Genomic DNA, 17500 nt, shown 5'->3' with positions numbered 1-17500 from the left:
CTGTTGAGTTTTCAAGGTGGGTCATTTATTTATTTATTTATTTTATTTTATTTTTTTTTTTTTTACGAATTTTTCAATTTACCTTTATCTATAAGGTCATAAAGATAATACCTGATAATTATCGTGCAATAATTGCTTTGGGAAATGGAATACATTGTTTTTTTTTTTTCTTCTTCCTTTTGATAACTGTTACTAATTCAAGCACTGAGTTCGACCCTACTGCCAGTTCGAATTTATTTTTATGGCAAATATGACTTGTTAATTTCTAATCGCCAATAATTATAATATCGAAATAATAATAATAATAATAACTAGAGAGGCACTCCTTAGAGCGCAAAAATCCGCCAGGGCAGCTTATTTCTCGATCTTTTGGGCTGATTTTGGACGTTTTGCTTGTCCGTGACCTTGGCCTTTGACCTTCACATAACAGTTTAAAATCACTGCAATTTTCAGTACTTTACGATTCAAATTGTGGCCGTATGGATGATGACCGGATGACCGGAATTTGACCTTTTGCCTGACCTTAACCTTGGAATCGACCTTGACCTTCTACCTTAACATATATTAATTACATGGATTTTTATAAACTCAGATATGAACCAAGTTTAAAGTCTCTGGGACAGCGTTGTCCAAACTTATGGCTGATTACGTGAATTGGACATTTTGCTTGACCGTGACCTTGATCTTTGACCTTGACCTTCCAAATTTAATCATTTCCAGCATTTTACATAACAGTTAAGCCCTGCAAGTTTCATTACTCTACGATTAAAACTGTAACCAGGAAGCTGTTCACAAACACACACACGCGCGCTCACACCAACCACAAAAGGGGGGTGAAACATGACCTTCTTCCAACTTCGTTGGCGGAGGTAATAATGAGAGAAGTAAAGGAAGTAATGTGATTTTTGCAGTCGTTTTCAACTTGTAATATTCAATGTTAATGATAATCTGTCTATTATGTATGTAATGAAAGTATTTAATATTTTCGTAAACTTTTCAACCCATCGTTCTTTTTCAACTAATAATTTGTCTCATTATTTGCCAGAAAGAGAACAATGGAAAGAAGACTCGAGATTATATATATGCCGGTTTGCATTTGTGTTTGAATATTTATTGAAATGCCAACAATACTTTGTACTAGGAAAGCTACATTACCTTATCTTGTGGAAATTTGAGACAATACTGCCCGCGTCAAAAAGGGTATTTAGTATTTCATGTAAAGTTGTTTACTGTATCCAAAGCACTATCCCCTTTGTCTCTCTCCCCTTCCCTCTCATGTTCTTGTTCATCATAAGTTCAGGCTTGCAGCTAATGTTTTTTTTTTCTTTTTTTTTATGTTGAACAGGCTGACAGAAGTGACTTTTCATAGTTTATATATGACAGCTCTATTTCAACTTTGTTACCGGTTTTAAGATATTTTATATTTCATTATTCATTGCTTCTCGTGTAGTTTATTTAATTCCTTATTTCTTTTCCTCACTGGGCTATTTTTCCCTGCTGTGGCCCTTAAGCTTTTAGCATTCTGCTTTTCTAACTGGGACTGTAGTTTAGATGGTTTAATAATAATAATAATAATAATAATAATAATAATAATAATAATAATAATAATAATAATAATATATGGGTTGCCACTGGTTCACCTCTGTGCAACAACAGTCCTTCCTTTGTTGTCCTTTCCTCCTTCTGAATTGCAAACTCTTTTCACCAGACTATCACGATCCAATTTTTCCCTAATTGGACCAAACCAGTATCACGGTACAACGTTTCACATTCGTCAAACTCATATTTTCTCCTTTTTAACCTTTCTTACCTGACATGATGTTTAAAGGCCTGACATGAATGGCAGAGGCAAGGGACAGTGACATTGTCCTAGGTAGCAGGGCAATGCTTCAGAGAGTGACCATATATACATATAATTGGCGCAGAGGCAAGGGACAAGGACATTGTCCTAGGTAGCAGGACAATGCTTCAGAGATTGACCATATACTCATATAATCGGCGCAGAGGCAAGGGACAAGGACATTGTCCTAGCTAGCAGGATAATGCTCTAGAGACTGACCATATATTCATATAATCGGCGCAGAGGCAAGGGACAAGGAGATTGTCCTAGCTAGTAGGACAATAGTCTAGAGACTGACCATATATTCATATAATCGGGGGCTCAGCCTCCTCCAAGTCTCCACCCAAGCTGAACCATGGAGGACCAAGCAATGGCTGATATGACTCATAAGGTCGACCTATAGGCTCCCTCAAACCATTATCCTTAGCTCACAAGGATGGTGAGGTTGCAGAAACTAAAGAAGCTATCGAGCTGGAACTTGACTCGAACTCCAGCCCAGCAGAACGCTAGGTACGGCGGTTTCCATAAGTCCACTAAACTGATCATCCCAACAGTTTCAATCCTCTCATTTTGAATTGGACCCCAAATCCACATATCACTTCCATAATGGCGACTTGGCTTACCAGTTTTATTAATTATTTAAACTCTGACGCGCATTTTATGTTCTTTCTCATATCTGTGCTTACGCATGCGCGCTGTATGATACAGCCGAGTCCATTGTTACGTAGGCTGTCTTTGGAAACCCTTGATAACATCGTTTAACCTTAATTAGCGAGGTAATTAAGCTCGTATGATTATTGACCCTCTCCTCAGTCATTGTGTAGATAAGGATCCTCTATTTCATCTCTTGGGTCATTCTGAAAACTTCTCTTCATATTTTGATGTTCCGAAATGAATTTCTTCCCTGTTTTTAAATTTGATTTATTAGGATTTTATTTTTACACTTGTACTTCTTGTGTTTATATTTGATATTGGTAAACTATGAAGATTTTCAGTTTGCAGATATATTTTTGTAGTATGTAACTCCTATACGAGAGAGAGAGAGAGAGAGAGAGAGAGAGAGAGAGAGAGAGAGAGTTTTATTTTTAATAAAACCTACTATAGTAACATTTTTTTTAGATGATTGTAATTTTTGTATACGAATTACTTGTGTCTTGTGTGTTTGAGAGAGAGAGAGAGAGAGAGAGAGAGAGAGAGAGAGAGAACGAAAAATTTGTAATAAAGGTAATAAAGCATAATAAAAAAAAATTTAATATTGTATTTTTTGAATACGGATTACGTGTGACTTGTTCTAGCTTTTGAGAGAGAGAGAGAGAGAGAGAGAGAGAGAGAGAGAGAGAGACTGGTATATGAGCGTGGTGAATCGTACTTTTTATCTGACGATGTAAACAAACATAAAATGCCATTTCCTCTTTTGTTTGTACATGAACGCAACTATTAAGGAACATAAATGATCTGAAATCTCCTATCATTCCCTGGCCCCCTACTCTCAGTCTTGCCATTGGGATTTAAAAGGGGATTTTAAAAGGGATTTAGAAAGGGATTTCCTTCACTGATGAGGGAAATTCATTTTCATCAGTGAACTTTTTTTTTTTTTTTTTTTGTACGGAAAATTGACATTCGATTTTTTTTTCTTTGTTGATGCATTTCTTTGCCAATTCAGTTTCTCAACTTTTCAAATGTTTTCTAATAATTTTCTCACTCTTTTTAAAATTACAATTCTCAGTTCTTTTACTTCATAAACTGCAAATTATACCATTGAATAGAAATTATTTGATATTCTAAAAAAAATTGTTGGTTGGATACTTTTTTTTTACCATGTAGCATTTTATTCATTTTTTCTCCCTCCAAGCAACTTTCTCTCTGTAGGTTGTAGGTTGGCCAGGGCACCAGCGGCCCGTTGAGATACTACCGCTAGAGAGTTATGGGCTCCTTTGACTGGGCAGACACTATAGCATTGGACCCCTCTCTCTGGTTACGGTTCTTTTCCTTTGCCTACACATACAGCGAATATTCTGGCCTATTCTTTACAGAGTCTCCTCTGTCCTCATACACATGACAACACTGAGATTACCAAACAATTCCTCTTCACCCAAGGGGTTAACTACTGCAGTGTAATTGTTCAGTGGCTACTTTCCCCATGGTAAGGGTAGAAAAGACTCTTTACGTATGGTAGGCAGCTCTTCTAGGAGAAGGACACTCCTAAACCAAACTATCGTTCTTGGGTAGTGGTATAGCCTCTGCACCATGGTCTTCCACTGTCTTGAGTTAGAGTTCTCTTGCTTGAGGGGTCACTCTGGCACATTATTCTAAGTTCTCTTCCTCTTGTTTTGTTAAAGTATATATATTTTATAATGGAAATATTTATTTATGCTGCTACTGTTCTTAAAATATTTTATTTTTCCTTGTTTCCTTTCCTCACTGGGCTATTTTCCATGGTGGTGCCCTTGGGCTTATAGCATCCTGCTTTTCCAACTAGGGTTGTAACTTAGCATTTAATAATAATAATAATAATAATAATAATAATAATAATATCAGTAAGGACGCAACTATAACCAGTTGCTAATTAAATGTCTTGAACAGATGGCCGGGAAATGACCAAATATAACTTATGGTCAAATAAAACATCAATAGATTTTTATGTCTCTCTCTTTCTCTCTCTCTCTCTCTCTCTCTCCTCTCTCTCTCTCTCTCTCCTTCCTGGTTTACCAATTACGTTAAAATGGTCATGATATACACACTGTCAGTACTGCTTGTGTATGACAAGCGGATCTGTGGGAATTATTTCCTTAAATGATCTTTTATTTCAATTAGAAATGCTTTATGCGAATTCTGCGTTTACCTCACATGCATACTCTAATGAGTATTTGCATTGTTTCTGTTTGTTTTTGTTTTTGTTTTTCTAATTTATCTCTGGGGAAAATTCGTTTGGCACATATGAAAACATGAACCCATAAACACATATAAATGATATATATATATATATATATACATATATATATATATATATATATGTATATATATATATATATATATGTGTGTGTGTGTGTGTGTTTATACACACACACACACATATATATATATATATATATACTCACATATGCATTATATACATGCATATAATTACATATAGACACGCATATATATACATATATATACATATATATATATATATATATATAGATAGATAGATAGATAGATAGATAGATAAGATTCTCCAGTGTAAGCCTTTGGTTTAAAGAAACGGTGATTATTCTAATTAATTTATTCTGATCACTTCAGCAATGTTCTGACAATACTTCGCCTTTATCAAGTGATTAGATTAACACAAGCTTTTACAATTCTTTTTATATACGTGTTTAGCTTAAATTACGATCAATTATTTAAAAACATTTTATGTTCTGAGAAAATGATAAAAGAAAAATGAAATGATAATATTTCCAAAATATTTCGTAAATTTATATAATATTAAAAAAGGAGGATATTAACTGATATATATATATATATATATATATATATAGACATACCTGTAGATATGGACCATCAATGAGAACTCCCGCATTGCAGGTCAAGTGGTCAAAATCGTTTTACCGTCAGGGTCATGTGTAAGACCAGAGGTGTGTAGCGCTGCTCCTCGGGCATCTCTGAGATGTGACGTACCTGCCGAAGAGAGGATGATTTCAGATAGGAGGGGGGTGGGGGGGGAGAATCCCACTTTGTCAGTTCCCAGTTATTCTGCTTCAAGGGAGGGTGTACTTAGAATTATCTTGAATGTTCAACTTTGATCCTTGGATGAGATGCTTACATTCTCAGCTATTATGGGCCAGTCGTATTTGTTCTCACTAGAACGCGATCTCTATGCGAATCTACTCTAGGAAAAGGAAACTCAGATGCGCTGCTTTGAAAAAGAACAATCAAATCGCAATGAAAAAATCGATCGCTTGCGAATGGAAGTTGAAACACTAAGAATTGAAATGGACAAAACTAGACACAATTTGCGAGAAAAAAAAATCAGATATTAGACGAAATGCGAGAATATAATAAGAGAAGGTAGATGGAGAACGCTGGCCAGAAACATCGACGCCACATAAAAGTGGGAAAAGATGCAGACAAAGAAGAAAAAGTAGTTGTTCTCACTATGAACAATCTGGGTTCCATCAGTCGGTTTTTCCAGGAAATAACTAATTTGTGATGGTGGACATTGATATAATGACATCGTTGGCTCAGCATACGTCTTCGGAGTGTTGTGGTAGTATGCCCGATGTTGTCTTTTCTGTGGGTGGTGAAGACAGTTTGGGGATCCTCTTCTCCTTTATAGATACGATATCCTTGTATATTTATTCTCAATGTTTGGTGCGATGTTGTCATCAATGAGGCGAAAGTACTAATTCCAATCAGGTGTTTTCATTTCTCCTCTACAGGCTATATATATATATATATATATATATATATATAGGCCTATATATATACATATTATATATATATATATTATATATATATATATATATGTATGTGTGTATGTATTTATGTATGTATATTTGTGTATGTATATATGTGTGTAGGGTGGAGAAAAGAGGTTTGGTGGAAGGTAATGCCTTTGATAAAAGTCATTGGGGAGGGCACATTAGGCAACCGACCCCTTAATGTAGGGATAACGGTGGGAAAGAAGAGGGAAGTCTGTATACATACAGTGTATATATATGTGTGTGTATATGTGTGTGCGTGTGTATATGTGTGTGTATGTGGTGTGTATATTTGCGGCTTTCATTATTAAGAAAAAAACACTTCTCCAATTACCACAACCTGATCTTATCCTCGATGTTAAACTTATGATATAAAATGCCAAAGTAATTGCCTGTCTGTTCCAATAATTACCTTTTGCAGCAATTGTTTCAACGTTTGATTCATGAATATCATTCGAGCAATACCAGTTTTACAATTACATTTTTAGTTCCATTGAAGAATCAGTATTATCCTGATAACAGCCATGGATATGATAGCCAAAACAGCAATTGGCAGAAGATAATAAATCGAACGGGAAAGACATAGTTTTCTATTTGGCTTATATAGAATAAGAAAAAGGTACAGCTATAGGATGAGCATCAACTTCAAATGATAAATGGCTACGTGTATTAGCATCCAATAAAGCATGCGTGGGGGAGAGGTAGGCGTCCCAGATATATATATTTATATATATATATATATATATATATACATATATATACACATATATATACAGTATATGAGAGAGAGAGAGAGAGAGAGAGAGAGAGAGAGAGAGCACATATAATACATGGACATTAAGAATAACAGAATGGGTCCCTAGAGATTGCAAAAGAAACAGGGAAAGGAAGAGAAGACGATGGATTGACCTACTACGTAAGTTTTCGGGCGTGGACTGGCACAGAAAAACCATAAACAGACGCAAGGGGAAGGACGTGTCTTAGGCCTTTGTTCTGCAGTAAAATAGTGAAGGCTAATGATGATGATGATTTTATATATATATATATATATATATATATATATATTCGTATATTTATTTATTTAAGTTAGATAAATAATGTATATTTTTAACTCGATAAGCTAGGAGGCTTGTTCTTGGATGTTGATATTATATTTTTTATTATGATAATAATAACAGTAATAATTATTATAAATGAGAATTATCACTGATGTTTTATAGCGTCCACACCATTATTCTTGATTAATTTTTTTATTTAGCACAATTATTCTTGAGTAATTATTCGTTTTCCAGTCTTCAAGTATTTTTCATCATCGTCTTTTTACTTCTTTCATCTCCTTGTTTTTTTTTCCACTGTTTCCCTTCCCTGCAGTAGTCTAGTCAATTTTCATTTTCTCGTCTTCCTTTCTTGTCTTCGTTTCCCTTTTATTCAAGTTTCGTAAAAACTAATGAAATAGGTCAACGGATATGGCATTGTATTTATGTATTTTGTTTATATTTTACCCTTTTATATAACTCTCTCTCTCTCTCTCTCTCTCTCTCTCTCTCTCTCTCTCTCTCTCATACAGGATGCCTGGAAACTTTAAATCTCTCTCTCTCTCTCTCTCTCATACAGGATGCATGGAAACTTTAAATCTCTCTCTCTCTCTCTCTCTCTCTCTCTCTCTCTCTCTCTCATACAGGATGCTGGAAACTTTAAATCTCTCTCTCTCTCTCTCTCTCTCTCTCTCTCTCTCTCTTTTACCATTATTTCTATTGCCTGTGGAAGGGTTATAACATGAAAGACTTCTGCTCGTTTTATACATAGGTAAAAATTTGATAGTTCTGGAAATTCCAGGATTCGGCTTGTAATTAAATATAATTTTTTTTTTATATTCAGTATGACTTCCTCATTAATAACAGCGACCCAAAATGAAAATGAGACCTGTATAGTTCAGGTGTTTTCTTTTGATGAAGTCAAAATTAATACGTAAAATGCGTTTATGTTGGAAATAATGATTCTTTGACCAGCAAGAATAGAGGAGCGTTGTAGCAAAATAATTTAATATCGAGGGGTTTTGAAGGTCATATGATAAACAAATTACAAATCTATCATTGCCGTAATATAAATAACAGTATAAAAAAAGATGCACTAAAAATACACGGATTATTCCCACACAGTCCAGGTCCAGAAATGTCATTACAGATGTAGAAAACTATATTTGCTCCTTAGAAGTCATTTCATTCCGATTCCTTTGGAAATGATGCGAGAAATCCGTTGACAGACTCATCTTCTCTCTCTCTCTCTCTCTCTCTCTCTCTCTCTCTCTCTCTCTCTCTCAAATAAGAGTTTAAAGGGTAATCTGCATTTGTCTCATATTTACTTCGAGTACTGATTGTGTTGACATAAATTAACTGCTGAATTAACACATACTCGTACGACCTTCTAGTGTACCACATATACTGTGTGCGTTTGTGTTCGTGTAATCCGATTTGTTTGAATATGTTTTAAGAAAGTGGTACTAAACCGTTATCTGGAATGACCCAAGAACAGTACAAGTGTTCACAATTGGACTTCTGTAGTGCAACATCGGTTTTTTCCGTTTCTTCTGCGTTTTTCCGTGGTACTTCGGCTGTTTTGTCTTCCCCAGGACACCATTATTCACGAAGGGCTTTGTCGTTCCTTTTAAAGTCACTGGGGTCGTCTGATGAACTGTGGTCTTCCCCAGGATACCATTATTCACGAAGGGCTGGGTCATTCCTTTTAAAGTCACTGGGGTCGTCTGATGAACTGTGGTATCTGTATAATTACTCAATTTTTAACTACTCTGTCAATTGGAAATTGTTGATGCGCGCGATATAACGTTTTAAACGGTCTCAGAAGACTAAAATTACTGCCAGATCTTAGCTGAGAAAGCATCTCTGACTTTTAAAATGCTTCCAGAAGACTAAAATCATTGTTAGATCTTTACTCACCATCTATAACGTTTAAAATGATTCCAGAAGAATTAAAATTACTGCCAGAATTTTGGTTAGACAGCATCCATAACGTTTAAAACGCTCCCAGAAGAATTAGAATTACTGCCAGATCTTTGCTTAGGCAGCATCTATAACGTTTAAAACGATTCCAGAAGACTAAAATTTCTGTCAGATCTTTACTCAGACGGCATCCAGAACGTTGAAAACGCTTACAGAAGAATTATAATTACTGCCAGATTTTTGCTTAGACAGAATCCATAACGTTTAAAACGCTTCCAGAAGACTAAAATTTCTGTCAGATCTTTACTCAGACGGCATCCAGAACGTTTAAAACGCTTACAGAAGAATTAGAATTACTGCCAGATTTTTTATTAGACAGCATCCATAACGTTTAAAACGCTTCCAGAAGACTAAAAATTTCTGTCAGATCTTTACTCAGACGGCATCCAGAACGTTTAAAACGCTTCCAGAAGAATTAGAATTACTGCCAGATTTTTTATTAGACAGCATCCATAACGTTTAAAACGCTTCCAGAAGACTAAAATTTCTGTCAGATCTTTACTCAGACGGCATCCAGAACGTTTAAAACGCTTACAGAAGAATTAGAATTACTGCCAGATTTTTTATTAGACAGCATCCATAACGTTTAAAACGCTTCCAGAAGACTAAAATTTCTGTCAGATCTTTACTCAGACAGCATCCACAACGTTTAAAACGATTCCAGAAGAATTAGAATTACTGCCAGATCTTTGCTTAGACAGCCTCTATAACTTTTAAAACGATTCCAGAAGACTAAAATTACTGTCAGATCTTTACTCAGACGGCATCTATAACGTTTAAAACGATTCCAGCATCCATAACGTTTAAAACTTGACTGTACTCCTACCCCAGCCTCCCCTCTCCACCCCCTCTTGTTCATAGTCTTCCCTGTCGATTTTTTTTTCTTCCCACGGTATCTCTATGGTCTTGCATAAGCTCAACTGTTGACTTAGAGTTCTTTTTATTATTATTATTACTAGCCAAGCTACAACCTTAGTTGGAAAAGCAAGATGCTATAAGCCCAAGGGCTCCAACAGGGAAAAATAGCCCAGTGAGGAAAGAAAATAAGGAAATGAATAAATGATGAGAATAAATTCACAATAAATCATTCTAAAAACAGTAACAAAAGTCAAAACAAATATGTCCTATATAAACTATTAACAACGTCAAAAACAGATATGTCATATTATAAACTATAAAAAGACTCATGTCAGCCTGGTCAACATAAAAACTTTTGCTACCGATTCAACTACCCGATTAGGGGCTACATTGGCCGCCTGATCTTTCGTAAAACGGTTTACACTGTACTATTAATTTATTCTTTCTTGAGAAATATTTGGACAGTTTTTCCAAGACCGCTTTGCTTATCTTTTCAGGGGCATGGAGTAGCGAGCTTGCTAATCAGCCTATTATAAATAAATAAATAAAAAAAAAAATATATATATATATATATATATATATATATATACACACATATATATATATATATATTGTTTGTGTATTTCATGTGACTTTTGTTTTGTAAATCATTTTGAATGACCTTTATTCATTCCGAGCTAGTTCTAGTTTTTGACAGAAAGAAGGCACATGTATTCTAAAATTATCCGGGGATTACATTATTCATCGTTATTCAAATTTTATTTTCATCTTTTTCATTTCCTGTGATAGAACAATCCAGTTTTTATACTTTTGGGTACGGCACGTGGCTATTTTTTCCCTTTCCAGTAGAAGAAATCTAAGTGCGTTTAATTTGAAGCATGTGCCTCTCTCTCTCTCTCTCTCTCTCTCTCTCTCTCTCTCTCTCTCTCTCTCTCTTAATAATAAAAACAAATGAGCATTGTCAATAAGGAAAAGTGTTGTGGTAGGCTCTTTGAAACGTCCTTACCTGGCGTTCTCCTGGCTTGGGGTTCGAGACCCGCTCAAGCTAGATAGTTTCTAGTAGTGTTGCCATCTCACCATCCTTGTGAGCTAAGGATGGAATGTTTAAGGGAGACTATGGTCTACCTGCTTATTAATCAACAGCCATTGCCTGGCCCTTCTTGTTCCTAGCTTGGGTGGAAAGGGGTCTTGGGCGCTAATCATATGGATATATTGTCAGTCTCTAAGCCACCCTCCTAGGGCATTGTCACTGTCCCTTGCATGTGACATTCATAAGCGACCTTTAAACCTTTAATAGGGGAAGATTGAGGGTGTCAATGGATACGTATTTATCGTTTCATACAAATATATCAGAGAAAGTTAGTTCCTACATTGAGGTTAAAAAAGAAAATGTATTGAGGCTGGATTACTTGCAGCATCCTTTTCCACTGTCTGTTCTCTTCTCATTGCCATTTCAACTAGGACAATCTTCTTCCCTCCTTAGACGATGACTTATCCATCGAATTTAAGGGTCATTTTGTTAGTCGAGAACAGCCAGTCACACCGCTTTTCCTCTTTGTCTCATCGATCCTCAGTCCCTTCTAAGAAATGCTTGATTTTTATCCTCGAGAAGCATTTGTTGGATCCTTTCATATCCAGACATATATCACTCAAAAATACTTAGTCTGCTGAGCTATCCATCGGCAGTCATTGGTTGCTTTTATCTCCAGCCATAACTCTCTCGAAAGAGCATAGAACATAGATTAAATTTCCTACAGATCTGTTTTGGGGTTTCCTATAAGGATACGACTGCATACTAGAAGATTAGGGTTTTCCCTCTGCAGAGCTGGTCGTCTAGGTTATTCTAACAGAGCCACTAGAATCTAGGATCTGAAGAAATAAATCTAGATATCCGACCATTTTTTCATATGACAAAGACCTTACCTCTTCATCAAAGAACAGAGCATAGTAGAAGAATCTAAGTTTTTTCCCTCTACAGAGCCGGTCTTTCTAGGTTATTCCAACACAACCACTAGAATCTAGGATCTGAAAGAATAAATCTAGATATTCAACCAATAGTTCATATGACAAAGACCTTGTACCTCTTCATCAAAGAACAGAGCAGAGTAGAAGAAGCTAAGCTTTTTCCCTCTACAGAGGCAGTCTTCCAAGTTATTCCAACAGAGCCATTAGAATCTAAATTCTGAAAAAATAGTTCTAGATATCTGACAATTTGTTTTTATTCAGATGTCCAGTGATATCACAAGTTACCTCGAAATGCGCTATAAGTTCTTTCACATGGCCTTTTTGAACTTCTATTAGACTTCTTTCCTTTTTCCAAGTTCCTATTTCTCTTTCTATATTAGTCTCGTACTCTTTAACTAGACCATGAACTAAGCCTGTTTCTTCTGACTCCTCATATTCCAGTATTTCTCTTATTTTAGCTAATGGTGCATTTTAGAGTCTCTTTTTAGAACTTCTTTCAGTAGCACATATTCTTCCACACCCAGTAGCTAGATATTATTCAAGTCCTCAATGATTTTACCAGTTCCCTCGAAATGCCTAATGAGGTTGTCTACCTTGCCTTTTGAACTTCTACTGGACTTCTGTCCTTCTTCCATTTGTCTTTGTCTCTTTTTAGATAAGCCTCGTACTCTTTAACTAAAGCATGAACTAAACCTATTTCTTTTGACTCTTCATATTCCAGTATTTGTCTTATTCTTGCCAATGCTGCATTCTTAGCATCTCTTAGAATATTTCTCAGTGCCACATATTCTTTCTTACCCAGTAGGCTTGATATTATTCAAGTCCTCAGTGATATTACCAGTTCCCTCGAAATGCCTGATAATATCATCTGAACTAAACTTTATATATATACTTATTCACTTAAACAAATACTTAGGAAAGTAATTTAAACAGCCTTAAACACACAAATTAATATAATTATTAACACCTTACAATTAACAATAAACACGCTGAAGGTGGCAAGCCAAATAGTACATTCGTATGTTAGACCGGTTTATAATTAAATAGAATTCCTGTTGACGAAAGGACCTCATCCAAACGTAGGCGAAGCGAGAAAGTCCTATTCAGTGAATATGTTTAGCTCGTAACCACTCTGTCCTAAAAATATGAACAATATCACTATTAGTGACATGGAAACAGCAAGTCAAATTAAATTTCCCCAGAATTATTCAAAATTAAGCTGCAAAACTTTTACAGGGCTTCGCACAAATAAAATTAACCAAAGCCCTAAACATAATAAATGCAACCTTGGACACAAATAACCTGGAAATTCTATATGAATAAATTGACTCAAAAGGACCAAGAATAGTTATTTAATAATTAAGGATTTAGCAAGACCTTTACTTAAATATAAATGAAAGTGCTGGCAATAACAAGGAATCGAACTAAAACCCGCTTCCTTCAGTTGAACCCCATACCTGTTATTGTCCAGAGAGGCATATAAGTGGAAGTGACGACGACATTCACCACAAGAGCACGTTGCAGAAAAAGGAGCCAATTTTTCGACAAATCAAGCTAGGACTCCACTTGGGCTCAATCACACATAACGATGCTGAATACATCACAGTAAACCCTTGGCCATAACTCGAGGACGAGGACTTCAGAACTGTATACGTCTCTACGTGGCACATGGTAGTGGTAAACTAATAGAAGAAGATATCCAGTGGTCCAGTGGGGTTTTTACAACATCCACATATTGTACAATTGGTTCCCTTATTACCTTGTTATAACTATACAAGCCGATATGGTTATGTACTGTAAGACAGAATCAGAGACATCTCTCCGTCGGCAGTATGGCAGCAACTCTTCCTCGAACCCTTCTGTGAAATTATTAATATTCGTTTTTTCAAGTGTTTTTCGCAGATGTGTTTCTTCATCAATAATTATACAGTGAGGAATATGTACAATATGTGGATGTTGTAAAAACCCCACTGGACCACTGGATTTCTTCTTCTTCTTCCCAAAACGGCGACCCCATATAAAAATGGGAACCAGCTGGGAAGAAGAAGAAGAAATCCAGTGGTCCAGTGGGGTTTTTACAACATCCACATATTGTACATATTCCTCACTGTATAATTATTGATGAAGAAACACATCTGCGAAAAACACTTGAAAAAACGAATATTAATAATTTCACAGAAGGGTTCGAGGAAGAGTTGCTGCCATACTGCCGACGGAGAGATGTCTCTGATTCTGTCTTACAGTACATAACCATATCGGCTTGTATAGTTATAACAAGGTAATAAGGGAACCAATGGAAGTGGGTTAAAAAATGAAAAAACAAGCTAATTCAATACCAACTTAAAACTATCAAACAACCACCTACTCCCTTTGAGTCAAAATACAAAGTTAATACAAACAAAAAATGAAAAGTTACGAATTATATTCGTAATTTTCTGGACATCATCCACCTTGCCTTTTTTAGCTTCTACTGGACTTTTTTCCTTCTTCCATGTTCCTTTTTTTCTTTTTAGATTAGCATTGTACTCTTTAACTAGACCATGAAACTAACCCTGGTTTGTTTTGACTCTTCATATTCCATTATTTCTCTTTAGCTAATGCTGCATTCTTAGCATCTCTGCTTAGAACTCATATTCTTCCACACTTGATATTGTTCAAGTCCTCAGTGATATTACCTGTTCCCTTGAAATGCCTGATAAGATTGTCCACCTTGCCTTTTTTTAACTTTTACTGGACTTCTTTCCTTCATCCATGTTCCTATTTCTCTTTCTATATTAGCCTCGTACTCTTTAACTAAACCATTAAGTAACCTTGTTTTTCTGTATTTTCATATTCCAGTATTTGTGCGTCCTTAACATTTCTTTTCCGACTTACTCTCAATACCACGCATTCGTGTTCTCTCAGTTTCTCATTCTTAGTTAGATATCTGAGGGCATTAATTTTGCCCTCGGATTCCTAAACTATTACTTCTACTTGATTTTTTTTTTCTTGTATAGGCCCCTCTTTCATCCCTATTCCTTTATTACTATCCAAGTGAAATTTGCATCCTTTGTCTATACCTACCACAGAGGCCTTCTTTCTGTTATCTAGTTCTCCCTATTCCATCAGATCTTTGACGATCTTTTCTTTTCATCATGAAATCGAGATTCCTCATTAGACATTCATCTTATCAGGGACCTAAAGTTTTCGAAATGCAAGAGGAAACAATAGTAACGACATAAAAGCTTCTCTTCTGAAGCTGCAATAAGATCCTTAAGATTCTTTGCCATTCCAGAAACGACTTTAGCATCCAAAGCGGCACCACAATAACAATAATCACTGTTAAAACTATGCATGTTTAAACTCTAACTTCTTTCTGTTACTTCCACCATTAATTTTAAAAAATGCCACTTCGTCTGGACGAGTCATTCCCGAGTCTCCGGAGAGTCTCCACAAAGAAACATTGTGTTTTGAAGACCTATTGCGATCGTCTCAAAGAAACATTGAATTTATATCCATATATATATATATATATATATATGAGAGAGAGAGAGAGAGAGAGAGAGAGAGAGAGAGAGAGAGTTTACAATATCGTAATTGCATCCAAAAATTGAAGACCACTTTCCGTACAAACTGACCTCCAGTTGGTTTTTAGGATAAGAAAACTACATTTACTTTTTTCCATTTATTATTTCGTGACGTATTTCGAATCTCTTTTTCACGGGACTCCTCATCAGTACTATACAGTAATGGCTGGATTTTGTGACTGATGTCTTCTCCAAAGACAATTCAGACCATTCTTGCAAAGGAATTGAAGTCGGTTCTTCGGGAATGTCATCTCTTGAACAAAGCATACAATTCAGCGAGGCTGGAACGGAGTCTTTCATCATGAAAACAGGTCGGCGAGGCTCAAACATCTCTTCATTGACGCCGTTTCTGCACCTGCATCCAGGCCATCCAGTCCTTCTCTCTTCATTCTCCGATGGAATTCAAGATTCCAATATTGGGAAGGGGTTGAATGCCGTTTCCAAAATCTGTCTTGCTTGCTCAACGCTGCGTAGAATATGAGGTTTTCTCGCCTCGCACAATTTCTACATTTGAAGACTACGTTGATCCCCGACTTCAGTTCTTCGGTAGCAGACTCACTCTCCGCAACAGAGGAGGCTTCAGGAATTTCCGGAAAAATCTTTTTTGACGTCTTGTGGTTTCAGCAATCTCTTTTCAATCAAGAATCTTCTGCATCTGCATCCTGGCCCCTCATCTTTTCATTCTCCGATGAAGTTCAAGATTCCATTGTTGGGAAAGAGTTGATGCAGTTTTCAAAATTTTCTTGCTTGCTCAACGCAGCTTATAATATGAGGCTTTCTTCCCCTTCCCCCCTCACAATTTCTACATTTGAAGACTAGGTGGATCCCTGACTCCAGTTCATCTGAAACGGATTCACTCTCCTCAACAGCTTCAAGTCTTGTGGCTTCAGGGTATTCTGGAAAATCTTTTGTGAAGTCTTGTGGGTTTCAAGAATTCTTTGAAGAATCTTGTGGCTTTTCAGCTCGTGCATGTTAGTTTACGTTTATAATAAGATAATCCTAGCAATGGCGTCCAAAGAAGCGAAGACAAGATCTCTCCGGACAAACTGATCTTCAGTAAGCTTTCAGGATAACAGGAAAACTGCATTTAAGTTTCTCCATTCCATATTCGGTGTCAACTCGTATTTCGAATCCCTTTTTACATGTCTTCATCAGGATTACATTGGATGAACGAAGGAATTACAGTCTAATATAAAGGCTTTGACGGTGAAAATTTTAAACAGAAAAAAAAATATTCGTATGTCCCGAAATTAATTATCAAATAATGATAAAATGAAAATTTTAAGAATCTTTTAAATGAAAGAAAATTAAGATTAAAGTTTGAACGAAATCATTTTTAGACAGCAGAATAAATTACGAGGTTTATTCCCACCTTCAAAATGTATATACACACACACACACACACACACACATATATATATATATATATATGTGTGTGTGTGTGTGTGTGTGTGTATGTATGTGTGTGTGCAGGGATTTTTGACGTGTTCCCTAGGGGAATCTGTTCTTCAGATGTTCCGGTGTGAGCCGTGTTTTTTTTTTTTTTTTTTTTTTTTGAGAGAGAGAGAGAGAGAGAGAGAGAGGAGAGAGAGAGAGAGAGAGATGGTATTCGTTTATAGACGTAAAATATCAGAAGTCAACTAAGCTTCATCAAACCTATTCCAAATAGCACTACTGGCCTAGTCAATGCCACAGTAGTATTGTACCCATAGTACTTGTTCTAGTAGTGGGGAAGCTATTACGGTAGCAGTGGTCGTAAAAACAGGCAGTATTGATGAATTAGATCACTCC

The 17500-nt window shown here is 36.0% G+C and overlaps 1 protein-coding gene and 1 long non-coding RNA gene across 6 annotated transcripts in view; one reads left to right on the top strand and one right to left on the bottom strand.

The window, feature by feature from the left end:
• LOC137617241 (glutamate-gated chloride channel-like) overlaps positions 1-17500 on the top strand; it is a 959538-nt gene that overhangs the window by 533096 nt on the left and 408942 nt on the right. The window lies entirely within an intron of this gene.
• LOC137617010 (uncharacterized) lies at positions 13079-14121 on the bottom strand. Its single transcript, XR_011039545.1, has 2 exons — positions 13601-14121; positions 13079-13280 (listed from the first exon to the last, which is right to left on the bottom strand). It is a non-coding gene; the product is annotated as an uncharacterized lncRNA (long non-coding RNA).

The sequence above is a fragment of the Palaemon carinicauda genome, chromosome 23 (assembly GCF_036898095.1).
Source record: "Palaemon carinicauda isolate YSFRI2023 chromosome 23, ASM3689809v2, whole genome shotgun sequence".
NCBI classification, from domain to species: domain Eukaryota; kingdom Metazoa; phylum Arthropoda; class Malacostraca; order Decapoda; family Palaemonidae; genus Palaemon; species Palaemon carinicauda.
Note: the sequence above shows the minus strand (reverse complement) of the source record. Positions and strands in the feature narration are given on the sequence as shown.